At 47.8% G+C, this 17,504-nt stretch overlaps 1 protein-coding gene across 3 annotated transcripts in view; it reads left to right on the top strand.

Annotated features, from left to right (window-relative positions):
* The window catches only part of Arntl (aryl hydrocarbon receptor nuclear translocator like), a 99,962-nt gene that overhangs the window by 25,275 nt on the left and 57,183 nt on the right, over positions 1-17,504 (top strand). For 2 of the 3 annotated variants that reach the window (XM_021189972.1, XM_021190058.2), the window contains exon 2: positions 1,185-1,257. The gene's annotated coding sequence lies outside the window, so the exon portion shown is untranslated. Of the gene's footprint in view, positions 1-1,184; positions 1,258-7,673; positions 7,825-17,504 lie in introns of all 3 variants that reach the window. The other variant, XM_029538751.1, reaches the window with a different exon arrangement.

Here is a 17,504-nt window from a genome sequence, read left to right on the forward strand (position 1 = left end):
GAGAGAGAGAGAGAGAGAGAGAGAGAGAGAGAGAGAGAGAGAGAGAGAGAGTTAAGATGGGTTGAAATTAATCCAGAAAACATGCAATATAGTACCATGGTATAGTTCAGCAGTGTACTCATTCATTCATTCGTTCATTCATTCATTCATTCATTCATTCATTTATGCATGCTTTACTGAGACTTACTGGTCCCAGGGACTGAGCCATAGTTTCCTTCTGGAGATGGATGGTGGATGGTGGCAGTGGCTGTGCAAAGGAACACAGTGAGCACTGCCAAGCTCTGTATTGCCAAATGGCTGAGATTATGAACTTTATTTTATATGTATTTTGCCATAGCCTAAGGAAGAGTCACACTTGGAAGGGCATTATGAACCTGGCATGGGCTACAGTGTTGCAATGGATAGCATCAGTAGGTGGTCAACGCAGTGGAAGAAGACATCCAACCAGAGGGGATGTTGGTGCGGGTTTTGGGGGAAAGGTCAGGTCTGTGTTTGGGAATTCACTGTCTGTCTTATCTATCTGGACAAGCAGGGTCCATTTGAGGAATCTAGGTGAGGTGAGGCTGGGCCAGTTGGTACAGGCCTGACATCCTGGCTTTGATTCTGGGAGCCTCTGAAGGTTTCTGCCCAGGGGCGTCATTGGCAAGGTGCACCTATAGATTAATCTCATTAATCTGTCTAGAAAACTATTCCCTAGTCAAAGCAATGGGACTAGGGTATGCATACCTTTGGTGAAAACCAGGTTCTTTTAGAACCTACACATGTGGTAATGAACTGAATGGGTGGGTTTTTTCCCATCCACTTTACACATTTACTAAGGATCATATAAATGCATGTGGTATTCTAGGCAGCGAACTCAAGGGGTAGGGTGAATTCCACAAATCTCTCTAAAAACCTGTAGTCTAGAACCCTCTCACTCCCAAATAAGTAAGAAATCCCATCATATTAGTGTGTCATGTGTTACTACAGACATGTCACAAGTGTTTCATGGAAGCTGAGAGGGTGGGGACCTGAGATGTCAGGAAGGCCCCTAGGCCAGTTTGCAGAGTAAGCTGGGGGGTTCTAGACAGAAGCAGGGCTGGCAGCCTAGGAGAATGGTTAGTCAGAACTTAATGTTAGCATCAGTTGGAAGATGACATGTAACAGTCTCTTGTAGAGCTAAACTTTTCTTTCCTTGCTTTCAGGTGGTGTTGGCTGCAGTGAATGCTTTTGGAACCAAACTTAAGGTTTCAAATGTGGAACCCTAGGCCTTCATTGGTAAGTTTGATGCTTTTTTACCAAATGATACGGTTGAGGTTGTGTTTGCGGTGAAGGGCAGTGTTGTTATTGCAGGTGCTCCATGGATGTTATGAAGCCTGAGTCCCGTAGAAGTCTATATCATAGGCAGCAGAGATGGTGAAATCTCACTCCAGGTTTTTTGATTGTAGCTTTGTTTGAAGCAGCATAGAGCTCTGGTGGGATTTATTGCCATCTGGCTATTACAGCCCAGGTCAGCGCTCTTGTTCAGTGAAGGACCAGAGGCTAAATATTTTTGCTTATAGAGTGATGTGGTCTGTCAGAGCTACTCAGCTTGCGTGGGTAGCCTGAAAGCAGCCAGGCTGCTATGTAAATGAAGGGGGCATGGCTGCATTCTACAGAAAGAGGCTGGCTGGATTTAACCTGTGCTCTGTTGTTTGTCAACTCCTTTTCTAGACCCCAGCTATTTTCAAGACAATAGGAATCTGTTTAAGTTATGTTGGAGTGGAGAATTGACTGAAGTGACATTTTAGGAACACGTATCTGAAGGCTAGGCAGGAGGTTATAGAGGTAATACATAGTGCTGTCATGTGGCCAGTGGCAGATACATAGTCAGTGGGGGAGGAAGGTTTGCAAGGGAAAAGCCTATATGATGTGCAGTCTTGACTCTAAAGACAGGAGTCAAAGATGAAAGTTGAGCTTTGGTGTTTCATAGCAGTATCATCAATGGGAGTGTAGGCACTGGAGCTGGAAAGAGATAGTTAATGTTGTCACCAATTGATCGATTGCCACACTGAGGACTGAACCCAGGCCTTCATGCATGTTTGACAAGTCCTCAACACTGAATTTCATCCACTCTTCTGACACAGTCTTCAGATGAATTAAATGACATGGGGTCATGCATAGGAAATATCCAGTTTATAGTTAGTGATAAAGGACTGAAGCCTGGGCCGAGACAGTTATGTCTGAAGATGTAGAATAGACATCTTAGTTTGGGTTGTGAGCCTTTGCCTTTAACAGCTGAGCCATCTCTCCTGCCCCACACCGTAGTTTCAAGTAAATAGAGGGCTGAGTTTTAGAAAACATGCATAACTTGGGGTGGGAGGCAGAAGGTGAGAGACACCCAGAGGCCAAGGAAAAGGGTTTCCTTATAGCTGAAACAGAAGACAGGTCCAGAGGAGTCTATCCTGTAGCTTTGGGGCAGGCCAAGCATGTCATGACCAGTCCCCCTTGCCTTTCTTGGAGCTGAGTGTGTTGGCGCTTGTGTGCACACTGGGCTTCTGACAGTGTTCTTAGGCTAGCACTGAGGCGTGGTGTTCCCAACTCTGCCACGACTTGCACCGTGGATTCCAGCTTGGGTTTGGAGTCTTACCATGAGACAAAATGTGATCTGCTGGGGGGAAATAGTTGTATTTGCATTAAATGAAGCAGAGAAATAGAATAGAAATAGAATAGCCAAAACAGAAGTCAGACTTACGGTGGGGGAGTCTGGACAAGTGTGTGGGATGCGAGATTATTCCTGAGGTTGCTGACCAGTTTGTGTTCTGTGCATCTTGACATACTCTCCATGGTTGGAAATCTAAGGACTTTTTGCCTTGGTTCGTGTGAAGGTTTCAGTTAGAGATCGAACAGCAGAAGTAGTGGGTTATCTGTGGAGCCACCGTTGACTGAGCCCTTACCCTGTATCAAGTAGAGTGCTGAGTCCTCCAAGTGCATCATCCCATTTTAATTTTATATGACCTCTTCTGGGAGAGTTAGTATTCCAGTTTCAGCTATAAGGAAACCCATCCACTAAGACGTTTAATAGCCTGTCCAAGGTAACAAGGGATTAGGACCCAGTTCTGTGTGACCGTTGTGCTGTTTGCTTTCTCTCATCTAAGTCTGGGATTTCTTCGGCCAGAGATAGATGGAATCAGATTAACACTTGAGAGCAGAGGGCAGGTGTTCCTGCTTCTCAGGAACCTGTGAAAAGGGTGAGAAATGCATTTGAAAATCTGAAAGAAATGACAAATTTCAAGTGTTAATAGCTTCCCAGGAAGATGCTCCTTCAGTTGGAGGAGGTGGTGGCTCTGGGTTTGGAGAGGAACTGCCACAAAAAGCATGAGAATGGAATGAGAATGAAGTCCTGCATTGTGATCACAATATATATATTATAAATATATATATTTATAGTTTTTTGTTTGTTTGTTTTTTGTTTTTGTTTTTGTTCTTGCCAGTGCTTGGTGTTAGTCTCTGCTCATCTCCAATATCAAGCTACAAAGTTTTGTTTTCTCACCATGTCCCCAGCATTTAGCACAGTAGGGTGTGAAGTGTGTCTTGTGCTCACTAATTATTTGCTGCTTCCAGGGGGTCAGGTAATAGTGAGCACTGACTTTGTTACTTTTCTATTGCAGTGATAAACCATCATGACTGAGAGACTTGTGAAAGGAAGTGTTTGATTTGGGGCTTACGTTTCAGAGGGTTAGAGTCCCTAACCATCGTGGCAGGGAACATGGTAGCAGGTAATGCACTGGAGCAGTAGCTGAGAACTTAGGTCTTGAGACACAACCACCAGGCCGAGAGAGCTAGCAGGGGAATAGCATTGGCTTTTGAAACCTTGAAACCCACCCTCCTCCACCAAAGCCACACCCCCTAATCCTTCCCAGACAGTCCCACCAACCAGGCAACTGGAGACCTGCTTGTCTCCCGCCTGTACTCTTGTTCCAGAAACCTGTAAACCTGCCTCACAGCCAGACTTTACCAAGTCTCCCAACAGTGTCCCTGCTCCCCCAAAGGCCCCTGGCCCGCCTCCCTCTCCTCTTCCTGACTCAGCCCTGCCTTGTCCTTTCCCTCATCTGTCTTATCCAGTGTCCTCCATGTTCTGATAATTTGCAAACTCCTTATTTTATTTAGCCTTTCCTCTCTCTCCCTCTAACCCCTGCCCCCCCCCGTGTGTGTGTGTGTGTGTGTGTGTGTGTGTGTGTGTGCGCGCGCGCACGTGTATGTGCTCCAGGGCATACAAGTGTGGAGGTTTGAGGATAGAACTTATAAGAATCTGTTCTTTCGGGCTGGTGAGATGGCTCAGTGGGTAAGAGCACCCGACTGCTCTTCCAAAGGTCCGGAGTTCAAATCCCAGCAACCACATGGTGGCTCATAACCATCCGTAACAAGATCTGACGCCCTCTTCTGGAGTGTCTGAAGACAGCTACAGTGTACTTACATATAATAAATAAATAAATCCTTTAAAAAAAAAAAAAAAAAAAGAATCTGTTCTTTCCTCCCACCATGGGTTTAAGGATTCAACTCAGATTGTCAGGTCTGTGTGGCAGTCCCCTTTACCTGCTGAGCTCCGGGTTCTCGCCTGCTAATGTGCTGGCCTCTACTCCCCACCTAGGGACTCAGTTCCAGTTTCTCCTCTTCTACTAGATACCTCTCATTTCCTCCCTGGACCTGGAGCTGAACTTCCTCCTGCCTCCCATAATACATTGCATGGCTCTCTGGTGCATAAGGCACTTAGAGGAGAGCTGTTGACTTACTTATATATAATGCTCAGTAAACTAAGCTTCTTAAGGGTGCAGAACACACACACACACAGACACACACACACAAACATGGACATACATGGAAACACACATTCCCCCTCCACCACTCTTTACATAGATACTGACAACACACACACACACACACACACACACACACACACACACGGACATACATGGAAACACACATTCCCCCTCTACCACTCTTTACATAGATAATGACAACACACACACACACACACACACACACACACACACACACCCCTACCTCCCTCGTCGTTCCCAGCCAGCACAGTGCACCTGGCTCAGGAAGTGTTTGTTGAAAGAGTGTGGATAGCAGAGTCTGTTTGCACAGCTCAGCGACAGATTTGTAATGTGATCAGGTACCGGGAGTTGGAAGTTCGTTGGTGGTTGGATTTGATTGGGCCAGATCCCTTCTTAGCTTCAGATGCTGGACAAACTCTTCTAGGCTGGAGTTTGCCACTCCTAGGACTTCGGGAGCATTTATTCCCTATGGTCTTTGCCTCTAACTTTCAATTATAGTTTGTTGTTGATGGAATAATACTTGCAATTCAAAATGAAAAATAATCCATCAAGGAATTCTTAGGAATGAAGTCCACCCAGCTTGGTCTTGGATGAATCTCAAATATCCTAAATTAGCCCAGCATTGATTCTTGCCAACTCCTGTCTGGTAGCCTTTCCCTTGCTCTGGCTGGTGGGTATAGATCCCTAGTCACCCTCTGTGGCTGTAGATATACTGCATCTAGAGTCTTGTGATGTCCCAGTGAGTGTGTACCAAGAGGTGACGGGGACATGCAAGGTTCTCAGGTGTCCCAGGCAAGTGTCTGCATTCCGTCCAGCAGCTAACACAGTTGCTGAGTTTAGAGCATGTCAGGGTATATGTTTTTGTGGGGGACCTTGGGCTCCATGCCTACCTCCTTCACTTCCTTCTTCTGTGTAGAACTGAGACGCTGTGCCAAGAATGCAGCTCTTATCCGTGGGCTCCCAGCAAGCTAGGAAGGCTTCCCAAAAGTGTTGTTTTAGGTCCAGAGGTGTCTTGCTGACCAGGGTGCCTGAACAGGCTCTCAGCTGCCTTCCTTCCTTTCAGACTGCCTCCCTGAGCAGGGACTTTCCATAGCTGCCCGCTCTGCATGGAAAACATTTTCCTCTGCCTTAGCCATCCCACATCTGTGAGACCCTTGCATTTCATCAGATACTGTGGAAAGCCTTCCTTGATAAGAAAGCTAGGTTCTTCCTTAGGGAGGGGAAATAGAATCTGCCTTTGGTACTGGGGATTGAGCCTACGGCCTTCACATGCTAGGCAAGCTCTCCAGCTCTGAGCCATCTCCTCAGTTCAGAAGGTTAGGTCTAACCATTGATTTTTACATATCATTGTCCACCCCTGATTGACAGCTCTGTGTGTGAAAAGCACTGCTAAAGTGTTGGGTGGGAAGCTGCATGTAGGGGCTCAGACCATGTCAACTGAGGTACTTCTGTGACTACCCAGAAGACACCATACAGGACACCAAGGCCTGATGGACCCTGGCAGTGAGGAGGCTAGTCCCAGGTTCCAGGCTGCCAATGTGTGCTTGTGCCCATTCTTCTATGTCCTGAGTCATATGTGCCAGCAACCCATCCTTCTTCTCCTCCTGGCCAGCATTCATTACTGACGTCATCTCGCAGTTATTTGTGTCCTTATGGCAAATGGCTGTTTGTTCCCATGTTGGACAACCACCCCTGTGAGCCCAAGGATGGCGACAGTAACTAAATTTATAAGCAGGTGTCCTGCCTATGCTGACTGACAGCCTAAGGGACCAGTCAATCATCCCAGGAGTCTCCCTTGCCCTTGTCTGGGTGCTGACTGTGAAAGAGCCTGGCAGACCCTCTGCTCTGTGGAACTTACTTTTGCTACGCCATGGCATTAGCCCAGGCCCTACTTTCTGGGATCTGCAATGGCGCCATCTGCTAAGGAAGCATGGAGACTTGGTGGAGTTTGCCCCTTTGTATGGTCTTGTTTACCTGGATCCCCCTTGTCCCCTTGTCTTTTTTGTTGTCGTTGTTGTTACTGTAATGAAAGGAGTCGCTGGGCCTCCTAGGATAGAGGCTGGTATGTGGACCTGCATACATTCCCAAGAATGACTGACCACGTGGGTCATTATGACTTGTGTGCCTGCCACCCTGGTCCTTCTGGAGCTCATCAGGACCCAGAAAAGCCCTGGAGTTAGTGTCTGTGGTCTCAGGGTTCTATAGAAAGGACACGGGAGAAACTGAAGAACAGCTGCTTCACGGTACAGATGTGCATCCTCCTGCTGTTGCTGCTGCTGCTGTGTTTCCCTTGCATAATTTATCACCCAGCTACACCTTCTCTTCTCAGGGGACTAATGTGTCACTTTGAATAGTATATCATTGCTCTTGGCTACAGAAATACTTTGTCCTTGCCCAGTCTGAAGGCTCCTTCCTGCTTTGGCACTCTATGACCACTGGCTTATGTGGTCATCAGGACCCTCCTACCAGAGTCCAGTGATATGAAAATTTGGTGTGGACTCCAAGCTGCTGGTCACGGGCGGGGCCACAGAGGAAGCTGGGTCCCTGGGCACCTTACCACGTTGTTAGGGCTTTCTAAGGCCAGCATGGCACACGTCCAAATGACTCACACTGCTATTTAGTGAGAAAAACAAAAACAGAAATGGCTTCTGACCAGGTAGGGAAAGGGGACAGTGGGGGCAGGGAGTGGGGGTGATAGTGAGGATCGGGCACTATTATTGGCTGCAGACTAAGATGCCCTAAAAGTGCAGATAGTCCCCAAGCATCCTTCAGAGGGCACTTGTCACCTGGCCACAGTCTCTGGAGACAGGCTGCTTTGGGATGTCAGCTGTGCCCTGCCCTGAGGCAAACCATCAGTCTGTTCCTATTCTGCAGGTGGCCTCGTGACAAGAGATGTACTGTTTGTGAGATTCTCACATGTAGGAAACACCAACGATCTAGTATCTGCTATCATAAGCACCGTTTCCAGAAGTAGCCGTGGGAAACAGACTCAGAAAGCCTCAGAGCACAGTAAAGTCTGTGACAGGTGAGTGAGGTGACACAGGAACACACTGAGAATCGCCGGTTCCACCTCTGTAGCATTGTCAGAGCAAATGTGTGTTGTTCTGGCTTTGACAAAAATGACTGAGCACTGTTTTACAAGGTTGGCTCTAAGCTCTTCATTTTTTCTGTCTGAGGCGGCTTTGTCAGACAGGCCCTTACTGGCCTCATGCCCAGTGGCTGTGTGACCCACATTGGCCAGCCTGGGTGCCAACTGCCTGGACAGCACCTGGCAGAGAGAAGCATGTCCACGACTGCCGCTATTATTGAAGGATTTGCTTTAAATGATAAACATTTAACACCCTACAGTAAGTTCTGGGTTCACTGATGGTGACCCCTGGCGTGCGTGAGCCTGAGAAGTCCTGCTCTCAGACGGCCACACGTTTGCCCATCCTTTCACTTGCTGCTAGACAGATGTATTGACTTCAGTCTGGAGACTAGAAGAAAGATAGGTACTGTGAATGGTGAAAAAAAATCAAACAAAACCCCCTCACTGTGTGTCTAGTTTAGGTAAATAACTGTACATAGGACAGAATCTGACATTAATAGCTACGGTCATCTTCTCATGTTAGTTAGGAATGATCTCTCTCTCCTCTCTTCCTCCTGTCAGGCATAGTGCTATAAACCAAGATTCTGGGAAGAGAGGCAGAAGGAATCACTACAAGGTTGAAGTCAGTCTGGTGTATGTAGCAAGCTCAGGTCTACACAGCTATATCCTGCCTAGGTCAACAAGAACAAGAAAATGACTATCTAGGTGGAGGCTGGGGTATATGGGAAAAGGCTTTCAAGCAAGTAGGGTATTGAAGATTGAATAGGAGTTGTACAGAGAAAATGAAATCAATGAGTAATTCACAGGTAGTGCTGTTCATTAAAACAGCATGGTTCTTTGGATACACATCTTAACTTCCTTTGATCTCTGCCAATATGTTGGTATATTCAAAGTTAGTGCATCTCTTTTTTCTTCCTGTTTTTCCCCATTATGCTTTCTTTTTTCCATTCCATTCTAAAAAAAAAAAAAAAAACCACAAGCACAAACAGAGACTTAGAATTTCTTATAGAAGTTTTCTTTTCTCTCTCCTCTCCCCACTGCATGCCCCACCCCACTATTTTCAGCAAATTCTCATGTCATCTAGTTAGCCTCAGACTTGCTGTGGAGCCAAGGCTAGCCTTGAGCCCCAGGTCCCCCCATCTACGCATCTTTCCTGAGTAGTTTCTTTATGCTGTGGTGAGCCCTCAAAGGTCCTAGTTATTATCCTTGGGTTTCACCTGCGCTTTCCCGTGGATGCTTATTTCCTTTTCTCTGCTTACTGTGCCTTAGCAGAGAAGGCACTGCCACCACTCCGTCCCACACTTGCCTCCCATGTTTGCTGTATGCCAGCCACATGCACCTGCCCTTCAGTTCCCAGAATATCGGGCAGCTTTGGGAAACAGGCTATGCCTTGTTCCCTGTGGGTAAGAAAACCGAGGCTTAGAAAGGTTAGTATAGCAGGCATGCACTGGGGGCTGCAGTCCAGACCCAGGGCTCTTTGCCCCAGTGCCACCCTTACCCTGATCCCCATACCAGAGCATCCATGTCTTGGGTTGGATTTGGGCTGCTGCTCCTTCAGCCTGTTTGGTGCAGGCTGCTATTCTGCGGTCTTCTTCATCATGGGCCCAGAATCATCTGAAAGTGTTTGTTATGTTTCACAGTCATTCATGATGGTACGCTTTCCTCTCCCACTCACATCTGTTCTAAGGTAGCTGTAGGCAACAGGTGTGAACTCTTGACACCGGCAGCCCCCAGTGAGTATGGGAGCCCATACTGGGTATTCCAGGTAGCGTTATCATTGTTGTGATGAAACACCATGACTAAAAAGCAACTTGGGGAGGAAAGGGGTTTGGGGCTTATACTTCCATATCCTAGTCCATCGTTAAAGGAAGTCAGGACAGGAACTCAAACAGGGCAGGAGCTGATGCAGAGGTCATGGAGGGGTGCTGCTTACTGGCTTGTCCCTCCTGGCTAACTCAGCCTGCTTTCTTATATTTCCCAGGACCACCAGCTTAGGGATGGCCCCATCCACAGTGGGCTGGGCCCTCCCCTATCCATCAGTAGTTAAGAAAATGCACTACAGACTTGCCTACAGCCCAACCTTACGGAGGCATATTCTCAAGTGAGGTTCCTTCCTTGCTGATGACTCTAGCCTGTGTCAAGTTGACGTAAAACTAGCCCAGAACATTGGGCTTCTGCAGCTGGAACCTAAACCCCTTCGCCAGACACCATGTTCATTATACTTCGCCACCCCCTGAGATGCTCAGCATTTGGATTCTTGAAGTTCTTCGTTGCTAGAAAGTCCCCAAGAGGAGAAAGCATTCCACCCCATTGAGCATTATTGGTGCTTCAGTCACAGCGCCTCATTCTGCAGCCTTTTTAGGACAGACAGCATCAGGGCTGCCAGTCACTGCTACCTGTGGGTTCTGTACCTCTCTGCAGCGAGGACTCCATTCATCCAAATGTCTTCTGTGCTCAGGCTTTAGGATAGGTGATGGGACCCCGAGGGAGAGGCTTGCTACCATGGTCCTGCAGGGGCTCGAGGACGGGTGCAGGGTAGCTGTAGGGGCCACTCAGAAGAAGCTGGAGTGAGTCTAAAAAAGATGAGTGACAGTGTGCCAGCTGCATCCCAAACTGAAGGGTCTCAGGGCAGAGACAGGGCCCTGCTTGATGGTGAAACACGGGGTACGTGTCATGTCTGGAGCTGGGGTCAGCAGCAGGGCTTCCAAGTTGCTGTGTTGTGGCAAGCACACAGTCCACAGGAAGACACACCCCACCCTGAGTCTTGGTGCCAGCCTGGACCTTGCTTCCTGGGCCCTCATCTCACACACTTATACTGAGCCATGTTGTAGAGTGTTCTGGTCATACCAGACCAGTATAGCTACACAGACGTCAGTTTGTTCTTTAAAAGGTAAGACTGTCTGGAGAGACAGCCCTGCTCTTCTGCAGTCCTCCCCGTCTTCTCTGAAACCATCTAGGCCCCAAATGTAGATGCCAGCACTGATTCTGTATCTTCTCCCCTTCCTTACTTTGCCTGACAATAATTCTTAGAGATTTTCCTTCAGAGTACACCTGAAAGGTTACCAGCCCTTTCTGCCCTCACCCAGTCCTTCTTTGTCTTAGCTAGTCACACTGGCCACACTGGTTCTACTGTTGTTAGTATTCCTCAGATAGGCAAGGGCAAGCAAGGCCTTCATGCCCCTTTCCTATTCCAGTTTCCAGTAGCCTCTGGCATACTTGGAATTAGAAACTAAACATCTTGCCCTTGCCTGCCATCCCTTCGTTTTACCCCTTGGCTCTCTCTGCTTAGCTGACTTTTCGACAGCCTCTGTATCTTCCTCTCTGATCCTCTTTCTTGCCTCGGGCCTTTGCACTCAACACAGCTCAGTCTCACTTGCCATTCTCCCACATTTGTGCCTGGCTGAATATTTCATGGCAAAACTCCTCCTGGGAACCCAGATCCGATCAAAGTACGGATACTAGTAAAGTCCAGCTTGGTGAACCAATGTGTTTTATTGGGTTTACTTACAGGAGCAGAAATGACTCAAAGGGCTGCATTACCAAAGTCCACCCCAGCATAGGTGACAGCTTACAAAGCTGGGAACCTGGAACACAATTCACAGACTGCTGACAGCTCAACACGTTGGAGAGCATCCTTTCCAGGTCTTTCAGTTGGTCCAAACTTCTTCCAGGCAGCTTGGCTGGTTTGAGCTTCCTCCAGGCAGCGCGTCTCATCTCAGTCTTTGCAGCTTTGCTTGTTTTGAGTCTTCTTTGCAGCTGGCTTTGCCTCTTCTGAGAGGAACTATCAGCTTTTATTGTTTACTCTTGTGGGGAGGTACCTGATGAATCTGGTTAGTTTCAGGGACTTCCTGTCACTATTTTGAGTAGTTTATCTCCCTACTTAAGGAGCGTCCCTGTAGGATAGATACAATGTTTCAATCGCAGAGGAAACTGTTACATAACAGACTTTTCTGGTCTGGTTTCCATTCAAGTAATTTCTCATCTGTCTTTTAAAATACTTTAAAAAAAATAAAAAATAAACCTGTTCCCTCTCCTTAGTCTACCCAGCAGTTGTCCTGTCCTTACACACTGGTTAATTTCCATTACCAGTCATCACTACTTTGTCTTCTTGTGTACTGTGCATTGCATTTCTCTAGACCAGAAATCCAGAAGGAGGGTCCTTGTTTGTTATTCCCACTCCTCAGGGGCTTTAAAGATGAGCCAGGATGAGTCTGTGGCTGAATTAGCATATACCGACATGGTGTCTGTTCCAGTATTGTGGTTCCAGCAGACATTTTTCAGGAGGTGAGTGATGTTGGTCAACACTTTTATTTTAGAAAGCCAGCTGGTGGCAGTGTGGGGGCTGGATTGTGGGAGGGAGGTGGCAGCAAGTCTTCAAAGGCTGGTAGAATGGTCCAGGAAATTGATGCTGAGTCTATGCTGAGGCTACAGATGACAGAACTGGGAGACTCTCTGAGGATCTGTGATTTGTGTTAGGAGAGTGTGGTGGGATGAGCTGGTATGGAGAGAGGCAGGTAACTAACTCACCCTCTTGTTTTTCTCTCCATGAAAATGCAAACTGTGGATATATTTTATGTAAGGCTATTGGCTCTCTGAGCATCTCTCTGAGGAGCATCGTGCAGAACATTGGGTAGCGCTGTGGGTAGCGCTGTGCAGAGCACTCCAAGGGGCACTCTGGGAAACAGCTCTACAGATGAGAGCTGTTTTTTTCTCTAAGAACCCAGTCCTCTCCAGTTGTGATGAAAGTCGATTATCTCTGAGGAAGCCCAGTCTTACCCTTAATTTAGTTCAGTTAATAGTGGTTCAGGTCTTGAACTCAGAGTATCCCTGTTTTAGCCTCTTGAGTAGCCGGACTGACAGGCCCGCATCTCTTAAGTCTGGCTGCATCCTAGTTTCTTAGGCCTTGCTCCAAAGTCTCCAGTGGTCATGCTGAGCCCTGTGAAGCAAAATGCCACTATCTGTAGAGGCACCTCTCGCCTCTGCCATTCTTTCTGGTCCCCATGGCATAGAGATAACATAAGCAGCTACATCTGAGTGCTTCCAGAGTGCTAACTGTGGTGTGAAACAGATCGTGTGCATTCTGCTAGCCCTTACCATCCTTAAGAGCATGGACTGGGGACCAGATGGATTGTGACTGAACCTCAACTCACTGTAGCCCTTGGGAATGCTACTCAAGTCTCTTCAATTTTCTCTTTCCAGATCTGGAAAATGCATGTAACCTAGAGAGGGTCCAGAGACTTACTGTGAAAATTAAATGAAATACCCTCTCCCAGGTGTGGTGGCTGCATGCCTCGTAATCCCAGTGCTTGGCAGGTGGAGGCAGGAAGAGCAGGAGTTTAGGGTCATCCTGGGATGTAGAGTCAGTTTGAGGCCAGCCTAGGTTACACAAGGTACTGCCTCACTCCTTCCACCAAAAACAAAAAAGGAAAGAAAGGAAACAACATACACTGCTTACTGTGAGTTAAATATTGCTCTGTCAGTCACTGATAGCACATTGTAGATACGATTATTATCACCATTAATATTGTATTAACATCACTGCACAGGTAGCGCCCTGCCTTCCTTTTCCCTGTCCCACACTGCTGCTCCCAAGTTCCTCTTGTCTGGGACCTTCTGGTCCCCATGTTGGCATTCCTGTTCTTTTTCTGGGTGCGACATTTGTCCCTATCATAGGAGTGGGTTCAAGCTAAGTTTGGGGAGCTAACATCATCATTGTGTACTGCCACTAACTAAATAATCCTCCATGGTTGGATTTTCCACATAGGAGCTTGTACAGTTTCCCATACTAGTCATTGTCAGGATTGACAATGCTGTGAGAAGCAGGTTCTTCCTGGGTGGTCATTTATGTTGTAGGGTTGTCTTAAATTAAGTGTCACACTTAAGGGCTTAGCACATCTAAAGGATGCTGTGTCTAAGGGCCATAGGACATCTTGGTAGTAGCATTTGGAAATACCTGATTCTGATGACATTTGCTACTTGCATTTATTTCTCATAATTGGAAAATGGATTCACATACTAGAGCTAGCCTGGCCGTTTTGATGAGATGCACCTGCTGATTTGCACATGAATTCAAGGCAGAGCCTGCAACTAGCAGACAGCCTGGTGTGCGTGGGGGTGCTCGGCCCAAAATATCAGATGGATTGGAGTGTTGTTGTGGTGTATAGATTATAATGGGGATAAACTTAGCTTCTGCAGAGATTAATGTTCTCAATTCAGGTCAACACCAGTTGCCACTTGTCAACTTAAAGACTTGGGAGATTTCAGTTTTAAAAATTGTGTTTCCCTCTTTCCCTCTTATCTATTCAAGCATCTGGTTCTTGGGTTGGGAAAAGGCAAATTCCAAAGACCTTACCACTGCCAGGCCTAGACTTGCCTGCAGGCCTTTCTTTGGAACTGTTCCAGAGAACCATGAAGTAGCCTGCTGTTGCTAACAGCGACGGCTATGATGACTGTCACCGCCAGAGAGAAGGCCCAGAATTCTCCACCCTGCTCCGGCTGTGGTTGTCAGTGCTCTCTGAAGATGGGGACGGGACTTGGATTTGGGTTGCAGGAGCTGAGCCTGCTGTATATTAATTAGGTGGCTGATGGAAAAGTTCTTCCTGATGAGTGGGTTCCCCCTCAAAAGTTGTTACTCTTTGCTGCTTCTAGATTCTAAAAGCAGTGGGTGCTCACTGCAGAAGCAGGGTTGGAATGTTGCATGCCTGGCTTTGAAATTCATCCCCATTGCTTACTAAAGATGCACCCCTGAGCAGACGGGCACCCTCCCTGAGCCTTGTTTATCCCATTGTGCACAAAGACCAGTTTCATAGCATTGCATGTGGGCTCGGTCTCCTGTTCCAGACCCCTGCAGGGGTCTGTGCACATGCTCATTTCCTCTGTGGGTATGTACAGAGTACATACTGAAGTACTCACTGAAGGCCAGCGATGTTGCCATGGCTCTGCCAAGGGAACCAACCAAAGCAGAGAGAGTGACTCTGACCTAATGCTCAGGGGCTAAGAGCAAACACTCGTACGTACATGCTAACAGTTAATAGGTAATAGAACCCTGCAACACGTACAGTGGTGGCAAGGGCCACTTTGGTTTGAGGCCCCTCTGAAGGTATTCAGTGCTTTGTGCCCCCCCCCCCACTTCCCAGCATTCCTGGAGGTCTACTTTGAAACCCTGTCTCTATAACTATATTGGTCCACACTGAGTTTTGGGAGCTGGACCACATTCACACCTCAGTTCTCTTTTGAGAGGTGCCAGTTCACCAAGAGGCTGCTATTCAGAGTGGATCCTTCCCTTCTGGGGTGGGACCTGACTCCCAGAGCATCTCACTGGCCTCAGATGATGCCCTTTGAGTCCACGCCCAAGTAAGCCACCAGCGAGCAGGGAGCCTCCTGTTGGGAGGCAGATTGCTTCTATTCTAGCCTGAGCTCATTTTACTCCACACTGCTTGGAGCATCCTGGTTTCTAAGGAGCTGGAAGTAATCTCAGTGACACATGGCGCTCACAGACTGCTTCTCAGGCAGTCCTTTAAGGGCTGTGCAGTCTGGTGAATGCCAGGAAGCACGGATGTTTGAACCACTAATCAGTAAGCCCAGGACCCCATGCCCCATTCCCAGCTGTTTAGGGTGTGGTGAGGCCTTGTTGAAGGACCATGTGAGTCTCTGCACTGGGCAGTGGTGCCCCCTGCTGTTCACGAAGCAGCTATGCAGCAGGGCCTGCAGTATCTGACTCACCTGTCATGTTGACAGCTGACCTACTTTTGTTTGACCTTGATTTGTTGAACACAATTAGAAACACCCCTGGGACTGCACTTCCGCTGCCTGATTTTAAAAGTCTCAGTGTGACAGCCCTCCATCTTAAACGGACACCCAGCCCAGGCCAAAGGATGATTGGGCGCATAGAGAATTTGCAGTAACCTTTGAATTGTAATTCTATCACAAGGAAAAGGCTTAATTCAGGAACACAGATCTGTTATTTGGGACTGGCTGTGAGGCCAGAGCAGCAGGCCTGGATTCCTTGCTACAGGCAGCTTAATCAGGAAATGGCCTAGATGGCTGCCTTTCAAGTAGGTCCTTGCAGTAGCTTGGCAACAGGCACAGGGTCATAATTGGAAGAATTTGGCTCTGAGTGTCTGTGGGTGTTTACAGTGCACTATAGGGCAGGGCTTCTCTTATTTATAGAATATTTAGAGCACCGAGCAGCAGAAGGCTGAAAAGCCACTAAATCTCAATTTAATTTTAACAAATTCTATCTTTCCCTTCATCCCAGAAGGAAGACTAAGTTATTAAAAAAAACAGTAAAAAAAAAAAAAATCACTGCAAAGCTTGCAGAATCTAATTATGGGGTTGCCAGCATCGGCCTGCAGCCATTCTCGAAGGGCTTTGTAAATCAGCTGTCCATTGAGTCTGTGAACTTACATGACTTCAGTTCTTCATTTAGACGTAGAGCAAAAGTATTGGCAAATGAAGACTGATCAGGAAAAACTTCTGGTCTAAATCAGGAGACAGAAGGGATAAAGATAGCGTGGAGTGCTTCTGCGTCCTTGGAGGGAGATAAAATCACTCTTCGTTGTCCCTTATACTTAGCTGTGTGTGCGCGCGCGCGCGCGCACACACACACACACACACACACACACACACACACACACACATCCCAGTATTCTAACCACCCAATTCAGGAGTTTGGCTCATTGCAGCAGCAGATCTGTGCCACCCTGAGGAGCCGCTGGTGGTGTGTTGTCTTCTGAGCCATGTTACCCTGTAGTCTCAGGAAGCCCAAAGCTTGTGCATTTTTGGCTGTGGTCTTGTAGCTAGAGCCAGGAGGATCTGCAGAGACCCTCAGGTTCAGTCCCGCCATACTGTAACCACTGTTACAGAGGGGATGCTGCCCAGATTCCTAAAGTAAGTCACAGCAGAAGGGGTACTAGGGGGGTGGGGTGGGGCTCCAAGCTTCCTAAGCTCCCAACAGTGCCCTTCTGTGTGACAGACACCCAGGACCAATGACTAAACTGATTTTCGATATGCACCTCTGGGGGGGGGGTCCCAATCCTAGAAGACACAGACACAGTTGAGATGGGTAAATAGGAGTTACAATGTACACCGTTAGTCCTGTGCTAGGGATGACAAGAATGGGAATTCTGACAAAGGTGACTTAGGTTGCTCCTTGAGGTCCCCTCCCACAGAGAAGCTCTATGGACGCTGTAACGTTTCCTCGTGGGAACAGGTGCCACACATGTGCTGTGTATGTGGAGGAGGCATGCATGGTGCAGACATCAGTGGGCACAGTGGGGGTGGACCCTGAGACTCTAGGGGTTTCCATTCTTGAGGGAAGGAATCGCATAGGGCTATAGATGAGAGGCAGTAACTGGTGCATAGCCAGGGCTAGGCACCCCGGGTCCCACAGAGCGCCTTTTGTTAGACAGCCGGTGGGTAGCACAAGTCCTGCCAACCCCACCTCAGACAGGAGGGTAGTGAACTGGACGTGGGGAGTGGAACCTACGGCTCTTTCTTGCCCTGAGGCTGAGAGGGGTAGGGGCCCTCCGGAGACCTTCCCGCAGGAGGTGACTGTTAGGGACACCAGTGGACAGTGCTGGAGGCCATTGTCTTAGAGGAAGAGGGCAGGCCACCAG

The sequence above is a fragment of the Mus pahari genome, chromosome 1, assembly GCF_900095145.1.
Source record: "Mus pahari chromosome 1, PAHARI_EIJ_v1.1, whole genome shotgun sequence".
In the NCBI taxonomy this organism is placed as follows: domain Eukaryota; kingdom Metazoa; phylum Chordata; class Mammalia; order Rodentia; family Muridae; genus Mus; species Mus pahari.